The 15,955-nt window shown below is 34.6% G+C and overlaps 1 protein-coding gene across 8 annotated transcripts in view; it reads left to right on the top strand.

Annotated features, from left to right (window-relative positions):
* The window catches only part of VPS13B (vacuolar protein sorting 13 homolog B), a 428,881-nt gene that overhangs the window by 258,672 nt on the left and 154,254 nt on the right, over positions 1-15,955 (top strand). The gene's annotated exons all lie outside the window — the stretch shown is intronic.

The following is a 15,955-nucleotide window of genomic DNA, read 5'->3' as shown; positions in this document are numbered from 1 at the left end:
ATAAAGCTGTCCCTAGACTGTTTCCAATTTGTGAATGTAAATGGAAATTCTTTAGACATGCCCCTCCCCACAAAAACATTATATGTAAAGAGTTTACTCATGAAAAGGTAGCTGTAGATTTTATTATTTTTTCACTGAACTTTTTATGAATACAAGCCTTTTCTTATTATAATTATTTTCATTTTTGTAGTTTACTGTTTGTCACTTTTTAACATTCTAACATTTGCAAATAGCAAAACAAAGCTATTTTCCTTACAGAATAGCTGCTATTCATCTTTATTTCAAGGAACTCCATCTAGAACATCCTTGTAATAATCATGTAATGCCCATGACTGGTTAACAAAAATCTGTCAGTGAAATAAAGAGTAATAAAAAATTTTCTGTGTCTGTACTGATAGTGCTGGAGTGAAAGGAGGGAAAAAATGATTCAAGGAATTTATGAAAGAAGCACATACATAGCCAGCAGTCTGTGTGGAAATCTGTTTTTTCTTCATATGTGGTTTGGAAAATCAAATGCATTTCAAAACTTTTCAACAGCACCCACATCTGTAAGCATCTTCTCTTCAGAAATATTTTGATGTGTTTATATTTGAAAAACAATACATTGAAATTATTGATCAAAAAGCCTGGATTTTCTATAACTTTATTATGTGTAAAAAAATTAATTTTTAATATTTTCCTTCTCAAACCAAATAACTGTTTTTGCATGGAAGTTAGCATTAAGATATCAAAATGTTTCCTGGAATATGGACCTAATATGCATAATTTCCTTTTAAGAGTGAATTATTTTATAAAGGTTCTATCAAGACTTATTGTCTATTTTACCTGTTTTAATTTTTAATACCTCATTGAGGCTTATCTGGTAGGCAAACAAGGCATTAGCTAATGCTGAGCAGATTTTCTTCTTTTTTGAATAAAGGCAACAAAGATAATCAGTGAAAAAAAAAAAAAATACAGATAGCTTTTTAGAGAAACGCAAGTGGCTTATTAAATTGTCCATATGTACCATAGGGAATTAGGAAAAGTATCAGCTTTAGTATATTGTAAAATCTCTATTGCAGTTTTTTGTGAATTTCAAAATTATTAAAACTGCAGGGTTATGTTATATAAGAAAAAAAAAATTAAGAGAAGAAATTCTTAGTGTTTTAAGAAGTATGTCTTTTATTCCATGTAAGTCATGGAATGGGATTGCAGTAGCATCCTTTTAAGTTCTCATCTAACTGTATTAAGGAAAAAATATTGTATCAGCAAAGATTTTGAAATTGCTCCTCTAATTTATTAACTAATCTTTTTCAGGTCTCAAACCAAAATTATTTTATTTTTGAAGATTATTTTTTTAAACAGGATTCTCTCTGCATATAATTTGAATATACAATCTTGTTTCTTTTTGCATTTAATCATTAGAATTAATCATTGTTGAATTGGGGTGTAAATCTAAATATTCATACTAAATAGAAAGTTCTAAAAATTGTTCTTTGCTATGATACTTGAAAACACATTTATTAGCATAAAGTTGTCTAAAGACTTAGGAAAACCATCTTTATCTTCTGTAAGAATCTTATACGACTCTGGAGTAGGGCTTCGAAGTAAAGTCTTTTCCTGCTTTACATTCCTCTCTTCTGTGTTTAGCAGAGAGGCAAAAAAATGTCTGCTTAGACCTTTTGCCCAGTAAAATATTCATATATATGGATAGCATTACATGCAAACACCACTCCTAATTAGCATTGGCATGTTTGAGGCTATTGCAGCAGTTATTAATTTAAAACTCTCAGTGGAAACTAATTGTAAAATAACAGCTGGAACTACCCATTTAGTTTCAGAAATGTAGCTTGTTAATTATCTAATACCAAAAGCTATTCAAAGCTAAATTTATATTTGGAATTCGGCTTTAAAAATGTTCAGCTTTAACTGTGAAACTTGTTTTTACTTGAAATTTCTTTATGAGTTCTACAGGAATCTTCAACATAACTAATTTTCCTAAATACATATATTTGAAATACATTTCCTTATAAAGTAAGAGTAAAATAAAATAAATTTTATAAGAAAAGAATTTTTACACCTTTACTATTCTCTTTAATTGATGAGTTTAATCACTCTGTTCTCAATACACATACCTACTTTATATTTTTTCTTTCACTTAGTAACACAGAACCTGATTCATACAATAAGTTTTAATTTCTTTGTGGAGTTCCGTATAGAAAGGAAATTGAAATATACTTCATAGAATCATTCCTAGCAAAGAGCAGTGGCATTATGTCATTTAAGCATCCATTTGTTGTTAATCAGGCCTGCATTTTTGGAAACCTTATTAAATATGTTAGGGGGAAAAGAAAAACAAGTACGTATCAATAAAGAGTGAATTCAAAGAAATAACCAATTATTTTAAACAGATCAAAGTTGAAGCATATAGAATTGATAAAAGTAATTTTGAATTTTAGTAAGTCTTAAACAGTGCATGTATTAGAATTATTTTAATATAAAACCTATGACCTTCCTCAATGATTTATTGTTACTTTCAACATTGTTTTGAGGACTTGATATGCGTTTTATCTGCAAAGCTTCTCCTTTCTGCTTCTAGCTTGGCTGAGGTGTTTGCACAGTTGGGTTCTTGTCACTTGCTGCATCCCAGTCCTTCTTGTGGAGGGGTGGGGAGGAGGAGTGAACTTACTTGCATGGAGATTCATAGAGATGTGTTTGTGTGGCTAAAAGCCCTGTTTTAGAGGCAGATGGAGATTTCAAAGAGAAGCTTGATAATTCTCTCAAAACTGTTCAGATTTGATCTGGAAGACCGTGGGCACTTGCTCACGTGTTTGGGAGGGGCTCCAGTGTTGAGGCATGGTCAGAACCACTGACCTTGGGCACCTTGTGCCATTCTTCAGCATTGCAGGATACTGCAGTGGTCTCCCCTGGCATTGTGGACAGTTCAGTGGCAAATATGATGTGTGTGTGCAAGCCAGTCATGGTTAGTGCTTAACTGTCCTAGTTAATATGCAAAACATTTGAATTTAGTGTGGCTGAGATTGTTTAATTATTCAGGTATCATTCATTCATTCACCTCTGTGTGATTTAGAACTAAATTGGGAATGGGTTTCCAGACTCCCTTTAAATTGTGTGTTCAGATCGGGGATTTCTCAGGTTGGACAGTTTAGCTGTGAATTTAAGAGCCAAGCATCAGGGATGCATCTCTTCAAAATGGAGTCTACGAAGTCTATGTACTTTATATGATTTATTGTACCATGTACTCCATTTCTTTGACTTATTATGATGCCATCATTAAACAGGTCAGAAGTAAATAGCAGTTTTACTATAAAACTTCCACAAGGGCATTGCTGTCTGCTTTGCTTGTGTGCTATACTTTGTTCTATAAAGACTTCTCAGCTGTGTGTGATGTTATCTACTGCATCTTCTGCAAAGTCAAGGTTGAGTTAGAGAAGCACAGCAGCCTGAAGTCAGAGTTTCCTTGGTCTTCTGATACTTGTTGTTGTCTCAAATAATGTTTTAGCACAGTTAATTAGTATTTTCTGTGGTATGTACAGACCTTGCCATGTGAAATTCATACAACCTCAGTTTTGAAATCTGTAATATGTTTAGTGTGACTGAGTGGAGGAGAGATTAGGATTTCTTTCATTTGTGCTGGTTTGAGATGCTGTTTAATGTGAGGGTTTTTTTCCATTTTTTTTTTTTTTTCCCCCCAAAACCTGCAATTCTGCTGTGATAAAGCAAATAAAAATAAAATCAAACAAATTGTTTGGGGTTTTGTTTAATTCTATTCTTTTCAACTTTTTATTGCATTCTATATATGTGAATTCTCCATTTCTTGAATTTCTTGCCTTGATATTTCCTAGTCTTAAGATTCAAAATACTTGTTATGCATAGGGGTGTTTTTGTCTTGAGACCTAACATTATTGCAGTTGTTCTCATCTTCTCTCTAGGAAGCGTAATTTTTTTTTTTTCCTCTCTATGTTTACGCACTTTGAATGAGCCCTTTAGAAATTTCAAATATTTTTCTCTTTAATCAGCACTGAAATCTACCTCCTTCATTGAGATCAAGTCTGTAAATACCTGAAAATAGTTTCCAAACTGTTAATTCCTCTCTAAAGCAATTCTTGTTTTACCACAGGGGAGAGAAAACGTGTCAGATATTTGAAGAGTTCTTTGAGTAGAGAAGTCTCTCACTGTCCCACCCAAGCACGTGATGTGCAGACCAGCCATGGCCAGTGAAGGCACTAAAGGAGTAAAGTGTGGCCCTGGGCTTCCTTGGGGCAGCCCAGAGGAGTGAATGTAATGTCAGTTTTTTAACATGGCTTTATCCACAGTCGATAGGCAATGAGTTTTGTGCCCATTTAAGTTGTAAACCTAAATTTGAACTCTTTTAAGATCTGTTTCTTCATGGTGTTTCTGTTTGTACTTGTGTATAAGAAACAGGCTGAGGGACCTGAAAGAAATAAAAAAATGCTGGTGCCATCAGGCAATTGTTTCCAGCAAGGTTATTATGCTGAGCCTATTTATTTTATAGGGACACAAAGATTGGCCCTGGGAAAAAGGTGTGTTTTATCAGCCTGGGCTTGGATCAGCTTAATCTGCCATCATGGTCTGGGCTTTTGAAACAGCACAGAATTTGATGCTGTCTACTAAGATTTTTTTAAATAGTTCTCAGATTCAGCATTAATATTATTAAATAGACTGTAACAGTTTAAAAAGGTAAACAAGAAAAGGCACAGAGACAAAGCAAAAACGCATTTAATACTACTTAAAAATCCCAGAATACCTTTCACAGTTTATGTACTTAGCAATAATGAAATGAAAAATTTTTCAGATAAAGCTGGGAAATAAAAGGTAATCTGAAAGATGGAGTTGTTTTTTTATATGAGTTGTGTTTTGTGTTTCATGTTTTATGTTATAAAGCAACGTTATTGAAGGTTTTACATTTCTTCAAGTTACATTCCTTTAATCTTTTTCCTGAACAAGTGGCTTTATATTGTGCCTGTTATTGTAAAATACAAGGGGCAATGAGGAGAGGTGTTTGGGTTTATGTTACCATGGGAGAAAATAATTAGCTGGTTCTTAGAAATTAATGCCGCATTAAGAGCTGGAGTGGTTCCTCTGTATGAATTACTTAAGTAATATTCCTTTACTTTACACAAACTCCTTACAGCTTCTTCCCAGACTTTACTTTGCTGATTCTTAAAATATATTATTGAATTCATATATCAAGGTTGCTTTTCTGTCTTATATACTGAAAATTAGCATCTAAAGTCTCAGCTGCAGTAACTAAGTTATTCTGAAAGAACTGAGGAGATCTTTTAAAACTCTTTATTCTATACACTTTTCTTCTTAACTGTTCTTGAGTAAATATAATTTCCATCAGAACTGATTTCAACAAATGCTTTTTGGTGAAAAGTATTTTCCAGTATTATATAAAGCAGATTTCTTTTCTTCATAGCATTTTTGATTCTAGCAGGATCTCAAGGTAACTATAATGCAAGTCGTGTGCTTCTGTTACTGAGAAAAGCATATCCCGTTTGTAATGAAACATTTGTTAACTTCTGTATACAGATTGCGGTTCATTCCATAAATATTTGTGGGTTCTCTGATGTCCCTCACAGGGTTTTATCTATGACAAATTCATACCACAGTTCTTAAACTACATTTTGGATAGAAGTTCTCTTTCTTTTGCAAAACTGTTTGCCAGTGTCTTTCATTTAATGCTTGTAAGAATTTCAACTTTGGTTTTCAATTATTTAACAAAAGGGATTATCAGAAATATACAGAATGGTAACATGTTATTTTAGCATATTTCTCTATGGGATACTCTTCCAAGCTCCCATGGCAAAATTAATTCCATGTTACTGTTATCCGGAGCAACTCAAATTTTACTGTTTAAGTGAGCATGGTTCCTAGCTCTTAACTGACTTTTCCAATATAGTTTAACTTAGCTCAACCACCTTAAGTACGGTCAAAAGTCGTATTTAATGTTTGTTATGTTTAAGGTCTTACTGTGCTATTAAACCTGATTACACTGTAATAAAGGAGAAAAAAGAAATTAAAAAGCCATGTACAGAGGGTTTGTCTTGGATTTCAGAAGCTATTCTTCCCTTTTTTATTTTTTGCTTAAGAGCAAAAAAATCCATCGCTTTTTCTTAAGGATTGGGTTGTAATCTTATGGGCTTTATTAGTTGTTGGACACAAAGATGAATGTACCATTCTTCAGCCTCTCAAAACATTTTTCATGCCCACTGATATTTTTGTTGCTAGGGTTTTGGGTTTTTTTCTGTGAGAAGGCAATGGCCAGCACTGGTATGTTAATGGCTAACACAAGTGCACGTTGAGGGTAATAAAATACAGAGATAGAATCAGGCATCTCTGTTAACTTCAGTGTAAATGATTGGCATAAATCACAGCTACTCCAGTTTTCTGGAGTTTCTGGTATTGTGTGTTCTTGAGCACCCAAAAATAAGCGAGTGTGGAGGTGGTACAAATAGAACATAGGACTATGTACAAATAGATATGCCCTGTACTTGCAGGGTAGGAACAGAAGATGTTTGATCTCTTTCTGATAACCAAAATTATGTAAACATTGAACGGTATTATTTAATCTTTGTATGTGACAGTTTTTCAAGAGACAGAAAGAAACTTGTAGATTAGCAAATCGAGCTGTGAAGCAAATTTTAAACTTTTTAAGGTTGGAAGTATATACATATGTACTTATATGTATTCAAGAAAAATACAGAGGAATGCAATTCTCTGACATTTCTTTTTGGACCCACTGTATTTAGTCAGCTTCATTGGTTGATATTTCTATGGTTTTGGCATAGTAAAAAAAAAAAAAAAAAAAAGCCTGATCTATTGTGTAACTACAAATGTTACTGAAGTTGTTTTCTAGAAATAATTTTTAAAATCTATGTGTTGTGTTTTTCACACATTGCAGCTCATAAAAGTGTATCCAATTATATTTACTAAACTAGACTCAAGCTACAGATGGTGGAATTTGCTCTTTCCCAGATAGGCATTGTGTTTGTTTGTGTGTTTGTATCTGTGCGGTGTCCTTGCAATTGTTTTTCTTAGCTCCAGGCAGAAAAATGAAACTCTTAAGTTTTCTTAATAACCACCACCATTTAAATATTTGTGCTGCATCATGGAGTCACTGAACTACCTGACACTGGAATATGTAGTCTTCGTGGTCAATATTGTGATACACAGGGATATTTTGAGTAGATTTGCATCTTTTTTGTTTCTCTCTTTGCCCTCCTTCAAATGTGAATTGAGAAGTAAAACTTCCCTTCAATATATTTTGTTAGGCATAGATTCATACTGACTTAGGAAGTGTCAGTAGTCAGTTAACAATAGTCCAATGGGGTTTTAAGGACGAAAAAATACTGGCTTTAACATGACAGGTAATATCTTTCGTAATTACGATGGAATGAGGTTTTATATCAGGAGAGTTTTCAAAGGATATTGAAATAGACAAAGTAGTGCCATAACTTCAAGAAAGAAGAATTAAAGGAAGGTTATTTTTTATAGTGTGTTATTGACATCTTTTACAATATAAACAGTGTTTCAAAAATAGTTCCAGCTTCCCATTATGAATATGATGATTCTATAAGAAGAAGAAAATACAAGTGGTGTCTTGAGAAACTAATGTAATCGGTGCCAAAGATAAATGTGAATTGACTTGGAAAGTTAAATACTCTGATTTTAGAGTAGTTTCTTATATTATCCATGCTATAAACATTATCTATTGCAATAGACATGCTGAGAGTATGCAATAATACACATTGTTTAATATAAAGGAAAAGCTGGTATTTTTTTATTTGTAATGTTCTTTTCTGCTTCAGATAAAATTTGATTGATGTCCAGGTATGATTTTGATATACAGACACAGCAGCAAAAAGAAATCCTGTCCCCCATCAGCTTATGAAACACACTGAGGACTGTTTGCCTTCCAGCCTGTTCCTTATACCAGGTTGTACTGCGCTATTTAGTGAAATTCCATGCATCAAATGTGAGGGCTGTGTTCAGTGAAACTTCACCTAGGTATTTCCAGGTGAATTTATAGAACATCTGGAAAGACTGATGTATTGTACCCCTAGATTAATCAATTAAAGCAAAGTGAAATGCTGGCTGAAAACAGTGAGGAAATCACTAGATAATTTATCTTAGTCATATGGCAAAGCAAGTAGACACAAAGTATTTAAAAATTTGAAATGAAAGATCCTTTGAGTGCCAGACAGCATTAAGTTTTGAGATAAAATTATTTCTACCACAGAACAAAAGCATTAAAGTCTTTGGGTTATATTGTATTTTGCCTTTTTTACTAGTCCCCTCCTCAAACTTCGACTGTTTAGAAAAACTATATTCCACTTGGTTTTTTTCAAGGAACATTTGGCATCCAAAAATATCATACAGACCTTCCATTGGAATTGTGCATACTTATCATTTATACAGTCTGTCAAATGTATATTTATACAGTGCTCCCTGAATTTGGGTGAATGTTTCAAAAGTATAAAGAGATTCCTCAAACTGTCTGAACGTTAAGCAGTATAAAAATGAAAAACTGATTTTTAAAAGTTCAAACTTGCTCATGCTGTTATTTTTGTTGAGGAATTTAAACAATAAAATCATAGAAGTAATTAAACAGATGATATCTAAATGCACAGCTGCAGACTTCAACTTTGTTTCATCTTACACTTTTTTTGAGAGCCCAAAATTACTTCATAGTTTACTAATACCCTACCTTCTGGTCACAGGGTCTTTGATACTGTGTTCCAGAGACAGCTCTAGAAGACAAGTGCACTGCAGAAGTTCTTCAGCTTCTTTGCAGGCAATTACTGTAGCACAGCCCTTGTGGCAAGGGACTACTTTTGAATGTCTGTCACCTCACAGGATTTGTACAGCATTTCCTGCCATGGGACTGAGAAGGGAAGAAAAGGGCCAATTTTTTTGATGGATGTGATCTACTGTAATTCCTTTCATGTGTTTAGCAGCTTTTGTATGATCAGTGCACTGCTACCAGTCCTGACCTTGGTGTGGCCCAGTTCACTAAAATCCGGCCTTCCTGAATGGATAGCAAATGCAATTATGGTAGCACCCACCTGGCACCACCACTCTAATTAATGAGCGTGAGGGGGTATTGTTTTGCTTTTTTCCTTCTGTATAGGTACCTCGTGGGTTTCAAAATAAAAATACTTAAGTAGTCGCGTAAATAGAATAAATAAATAAGTAGTGTATAAATTAAAGAATTGGCGTCGTTAATTTTTATCCATATTTTATAACTTTGCATTCTCAGAATACTCTCAAAATGTTTTCTATGCAATTAGTTATATTCACAAAATCATTTTGGCTTAATGCCCACAGTATAAATTAGTAGACTGTAGAGGAGGTCGAATTTGTTGTTTAGAGATAAGTTCTAGGCAAGTTTTGAGAGAAGAGGAATGAAGCCGGCCTCTCCTATGTTCCTTTGCCATGTTCCAGCCTTGCAAAGAGGGAAGCATGTCCTGCAGGCCCATGGCAGGCCAGCCAAAGGGCTCTGCCGAGCCCCCAACGTTCTGGTGTTCAACAGATGGAGACCTGGCAGACCCTGCTCTCCTGCACATCCTTGCATCCACTTAGACTCGTCCCCTCAAGTTCTAACTGAGACCATTTTCTGCTCCTTTTGAGAAGGTGTCAGCCACACATGCAAAACAGGCACAAACCATTGACTTCCATTTGCCAGAATTCTTCTGTGTTCAAAACCAAATCTCTCTTTTCTTGCATTATGATAGCTCAATGAATGTCAGTCCTTTTATAAAACAGTTTGAGATTCAATAAACACCTGTATGACTCAGTAGTTGCAGTTGATGGAACTGTTTGAATAGAGGACACATAATAGTAGTTTCTCTAATAGTAGTTAGAGAAATGTGATTGTAATTTTACATTTTTTTCATCTCTGAGCAATTTGTTTAAGAACGGAGAGTTTTTTTCTGTATTTTCTGTTTCTAAGAAAAAGCTACAAAGCAATTATAAGGGAAGACCTGTCTGCTTTATCTTGGCAAGAAAAAGCTGTGCTGAAAAATATTAGTAAATGAAAATAGTATATTTGGATATTAAAAAAAAAAATTTGGTTATTGCTATCATTTTCTGTAGAAGAGTTATTGCTGCACAAGTAGAGAAGTCTTGAAGGAGATGGGAGATAACTCTGTGTTTCTAACTATCCCATCTACCTGTCTCAAATGTGGGTATTTAATACCTAGCTTGGACCTATTTAGGGGAAACACGTGCAGGTAGAGGACTGTGATGGCTTTGTTGAAGATCCTGAATACCTTCTCTTAATGTCATTCTCTGTCAGGAGCCACAATTGTCACAGTAGTAGATTCTGTACTGTGCTTAAATTATCTAAAGAGTCATCAGAGTGAATTCAAATAGCAGAATTCAAACACCTTTTTCAAGCTTTAATTTTCTAAACATGTATTGCAGACTCTGACAATAGAGGAGACTAAAAGACATGTTAACACCAACTAAAATCTTAGTGCTGTTTTATGTGATTAACTGTTCTACATGAGTGTAGATGATTTGTTCTATACATCCAGGTTGAGTTTTTTTGTTTGGTTGGTTTTTTTACCAGGCACTTTGGCACTCATGTATTGAATCCTGGGCATTTAGGGCATGCTTATCCATAATGGAATAATCTTTTTTGTGATTTGAAAGTACTGGAGGTTCCCACGTGGAATTCATTGTATTCCTTAATGATCTTCATAGCTATTTGTTGTCTTATCCTCTGCTTTAGCTTTTTTTAACACTTTGCCATTTCTTCTCTTCTCAGGGATATTTACCTCTGTAGGTATGAAGAGCAAAAAAGGGACCAGTGCCCAAGAGATAGAAGTCAGACATTTATCCAACATTAATTTGAAAAAGAGTTTCTTGTTACTCTTGTATTTTTGCATCCCTGTAGCAATTGTTTGAAGTACTCTAGTGCAATCAGAAGAAAATTTTGCATGTGTTTCAGTTACTGGCCTTTTTTCCCCCAACATACTAAATGTACAAGTAATCTACCTCTCAGCTGATGTATGCCTATGCACAAAAATGATTAACACTACAAATCGTTATAAAGTCAGAACTTATGAGTGATGTTGACTGCAAGACCTATTCCGTTAGAATGCAATTAACAACTTTTTCCTTTGTATTAGGATGTGATGTATTTGTCCACTGTGTAGATGTTAAGAAGTGGTCAGTCATTTTTATTTTGCTCACAGAGCATCACTGATGTGTTTTTTTTTTTTTTTTACAAGTGTCCTACACATATGAAGATGAACCCGGGTACCTTAACCAGTCTGACTTATAGGACATGTGCCAACTTCTGTAGATAATGTTGATGTATCTGGCTGTGCGGATCACAACACTAGGGCCAATCAGCCAGAATGGAATTTTCATTGTTAAACAGATTCCTGTAATCAATAGTATCACTTGCTAATCAAAAAAGCATTAAGCAAAGTAGCCTTACCGTACTCAGTTTATATTTTCATTGAATAAAACATTGGTGGTACCCAATCCAGAGTATGCTGCCAGCAGTCATGGAGCTGGGACAGTAGTTGTGTAATTCTGAGGCTGAGCTGGAGAGGAGAGAAGGAGCAGCTGCCAATAAAGCCAATCATCTGTGGCAGAGTTCCATAGGGGAAAAGAGACAGAAACAGTGGGAAATGGAGTTTACTGCTGATGGCATTTGAAAGGCTGCTCTACTAATCCAGACTAAAATAAATCGTTTCCAACAGCCTGGCAGTCATAAAACACTGTTTGTTACACCACAAGTAAGTCTCCCTAAGGACAGATTGCAGAGTGGGAAAGCAAAGGTGAGGTTACCCTTGTCCTGGAAGGCATGTGTATCACCCAGTATGGCGGAGTATGTACCCATGATCATGTGAGGACCTCTTCTTCTTGGCTAGGGATGTCTCCTTCTCTCTTCTTGCAACATTAGAATGGTATTACCTGCTTTTCTTTGATTTCAGCCCTAGTGCCCCAATCCCATAATTCTTTCTCTTGCTCAGTGTGCTCTCCTTTTCTTTCTGCTTAACTTCTCATTCTTCTTTCCCTCTTCCTCACAAATAAGTGTTTTTAATATCTGAAAATAGGACTTCCATCATGAGAAGCCATGCTATAGGATTTTTTTTATGCTAGTACTAAGATCATGTCTCTATATGTTGTGTGATGTTGGGGAAATTCTATTTCTCTCCCAAGGGCTCAAGTGTTAACTTGACACTGTGTCAAAAAGACATCTGTGACAAAAAGACATCTATTATACCATATATGTGGTATAATTTAAAAAGTAGTTGCCTTTGAAAAGCTGATTCCTGTCTTGAGGTTTTACTTATATAAGCTTAGCATTCTCAAAGGCCAATTGTTTCATAGATTCTCTCAGTTTATCACGTTTTTGTTGTGTCCTTCTTAACATCAATAGCATCTTATTCCAGATGGGATCCATTGTGTCTCTAAGAAACACTTGCTTCAATTTCCCTGTTTGGTACAATGCATTCAATAGCTTTGTCAAGGACAAAACTATTTAGTTGAATTGGGGAAAAGGCAGTGAAGGTGCATTAGGTCAGTGGTAAATCCTGCTGTGATTTCTAGGGTATTCAATCACATCTCATGCATAGGTGAGGGACTTTCAGACTGCATCTAGCCTGGGACTTCACAAGCTTAAGCAAAAGAGTCAGGAGTCCTTTTACATTTGTACCATAGGTTTTACCCCTATGAAATAGGGACATATAGTTATCCAAGCTTGCTGTCTCTTTCCTTTTCAAATTAGGATGTTTTACCACCGGACAAAACCTTTAATAATTGAATTTTGGGTAGATAGGTATGTTATCTCTGTACCTGGAAGCAATCAGTGCTCACAGAGATCCGTTAAGTGCTAATAAAAATTAGCTGTTGTGTGTAAAGTCTGCAAATATTTCTTAATTCTTACATAATGTATAGTCTTTAACTGCCATTTTCCTGGCTTGTTTAGCTTTTTGTGGGTCTCAGATGAGCTGTAAGTGAATAAATTTAACTTTTTTACTGTGGGTCTCAGAATTATGCTTATTCAGCAGCATGCAGTAACTGGTTCAACATAAGCTGCTTCTTAAATAAATGTACAAAAAGCCAAAAAGCCTGACCAGACTAAATCAATTTAAAAAAAGAAAAACTTTAAACCTGTGTTTCCTGTTACATGCTTATGGTTGGCTTTGGTTGCTTGTGATCTTACTGTATTGATGACCAACTGTTGTGTTCTGCACCACCTGCCAAACAATTCACATGAGATAGTGAAGTTGTTTTCAGAAAAGGGAAGCAATTAAAATCGTAACCCCTACAGTACATTTCAGCTGATAAAACATCACTTATGCTGGAGATAAAGAAGTCATGAATTTGGCTTACTCTGTTTTCCTGAATTTATTTGCTGCAAGGATTCCAAAGGGTTCAGAGTTCTTAAAAAGCATGTGTATTAATTAAGATTAGGCCAGGTTTGCTGTGGTTTAATGTACCTTCATCCTTCTAGGAAGTCTACAACTAATAAATTGGAGGCATACTTAGGAAAATTGTTGATATGGAAAACCAGAAATGAAGTCTTATGTAAAGCCCTGTATGTAAATTGTTGATATGGGAAATTAGAAATGAGGGTTTGTGTAAATGCCTCTACATACATTACTTATTTGAGAAAAGGCTATATTTTTATCCTTGTGTAAAAGTGGTATGATGCACTTTCTGAAAGCCATAATGTGCTTCATCAAAACATCAAGGCATTAATTACTTATCCTTGTATTTTACATGTATGTGTAAAATATGTGTTTCTTGAAATGGATTATCTATAGAAACACAGTTTGTTTGTATTTCAAAAGTGTATCTGAAGGATCAGAAGAGTTTTGTATTATATATAGGACCTTGTTAACAGTAGGAACAAAATGTGAATGTGAACTTTTATATCAGCATGAAAATATTGAAGAATTGGGCTGTAATATCCCAAAGTACATTAAAAAACAATGCAGTGGACAAATGTTATACCAGCAACTCAATACACGAGTACCTTGTGTTTAAATAATACCGTTGTGTATTTTGCTGCACCTAAAAATTTTTGCCAAAGAGTGATTTTGTTGTGGTTTAGGTTTAAATAAGTAAATTTGTGAGGGTAAGAAAGCCATTGGCACAATGGGGAGTTTCAGATTAGTGCATACAGATACATTGTGCTCGAGGAATTTGGTTCACAAGGTCATGGTTATGCTGAGTGAGTCTAAGGAATATCTAGGTGAGCCTATTACAAGTTATCAAGCTGCTCATAAAAGAAGAAATGAAAAATGCTCACTCTGAAGTACAGGGGAGAACAATCCATTATGCATATGAAATTAGTATCATATTCTGTTTTATATACATCAGCAGATTTCTAAAAAGACATTATTTGGTGCTTTATTTTAAGTAATATCTCACAAAATAAATGTTCCAGTATTTACTTGTATTAGACAAAGTGTGAAAATAGACGTTGGATCATACAATAATCTACTGTGGTGTTTTTTGTTTTTTTTTTTTTTTTTAATGCATTCATATTGATGAAATAATGCCTTAAAAAGAATAATAAAAGGCACAGTGGTTGTGGTTAGGTCTCTGTGTGTGGAAAGTTGACAAACACATTCTTAAGTTTTAAGAAACCACAATTAATTTTGAAATACCACTACTGACATAACAGATTTTCAGTGTGTTTCTACTAAAACTTAAGAAAGTTATAGGGACTACTGAACAATGCCATCACACTGCCTCACCAGGAATGACTTGATCAAAATGGCTTTCCTGTCATCCACATGCCTCTGTGGGTACATATGATTAATTACTTCATTTTCCTAATTGCTAACATACTCCATTGATGACAATGGCAGTGTATTAGCAGTTTGAACTCTTATTTGGATTTGGGCTGCACTGGGATTGCACTCAAAAGCAGCTTGCGTACCTATAGTTTCCATACTTGTGCTCTGAGTTTGCGGTTTGGGATGTGCTACTTTAATAGTTACTTATGTTTAGATTATTGGCATCAAATTCACACAAATTGCAGAATTATTAACTTCTCTGTGAAGACAGCAGCTGTATACTAAATCATTTTGGTCCAAGGCAACAACATTGAACAGAACAATAAATTGAATGTCATATGCAAATAAGAAACTTAAGCTTCAATGCAAATGTATGAAATCAATAAAAATAGACTACAGTTTGTGATCATAGATTGAAGGAAGAAAAGTTAAGATCCCCTTACTCTCTTATTTTGAAAAACAGTGATAATATAGTGGTGGATTTTTATTATAAAATCAAATGAGCAGTGCACAGAAGGCTGTATTGTTCCCAGTATAGAAAGGGCAAGATAATTTTTTTTTTTAATATTTCCCAGTGCTCATTAGCAGAAGACGAATGGCAATAGGAGACTCCTCTGTTACCGCTCACAGGTAAAATTGAATGGTCTCAGCAGCCCCCACTGATTTAATAGCTCTTGAAGGTTTTGTTGAAGTTGAGTCTGACTGTTTCCGAAACTCAGCTCAAGACTGAAATACTTTGTAAAACCTAATGTAGAAGACTTGAAAGGAATCCACAAGGAATTTAATTCACTCAAAAATGCTTTTTTCTCGCTTGTTAGAAGAATTTTATTTAAAAAGCTCTGTGCTGAAATACAGTGGTAAAAGGATTGAATTGTTTTTCCATCATCTTGGAATATTCTTTTTAATTTTTATTCTTTGATGAATTTGAGCAGTGAGACAATTGGTTATACTGATGTGTAGCTGTTCTTTTTTGAGGACTTTAATATAACACCTTTTATCCATTCAGTAGATGTGGATCAGTCCTACTTCCCCACAAGGCTGCTCATATGGATCTGACTGGAAGTGCAATGAAGTCCATGCATTTATCTTGTATCAACTTTGGTACATCTGGCTAAATTTAGGAATATATTCGTTTGCAGATCTCCCATTGTATTCCA

The sequence above is a fragment of the Hirundo rustica genome, chromosome 1 (assembly GCF_015227805.2).
Source record: "Hirundo rustica isolate bHirRus1 chromosome 1, bHirRus1.pri.v3, whole genome shotgun sequence".
NCBI lineage: Eukaryota > Metazoa > Chordata > Aves > Passeriformes > Hirundinidae > Hirundo > Hirundo rustica.
The sequence above is the reverse complement of the archived record's forward strand: the minus strand, read 5'-3'. Positions and strand labels throughout refer to the sequence as shown.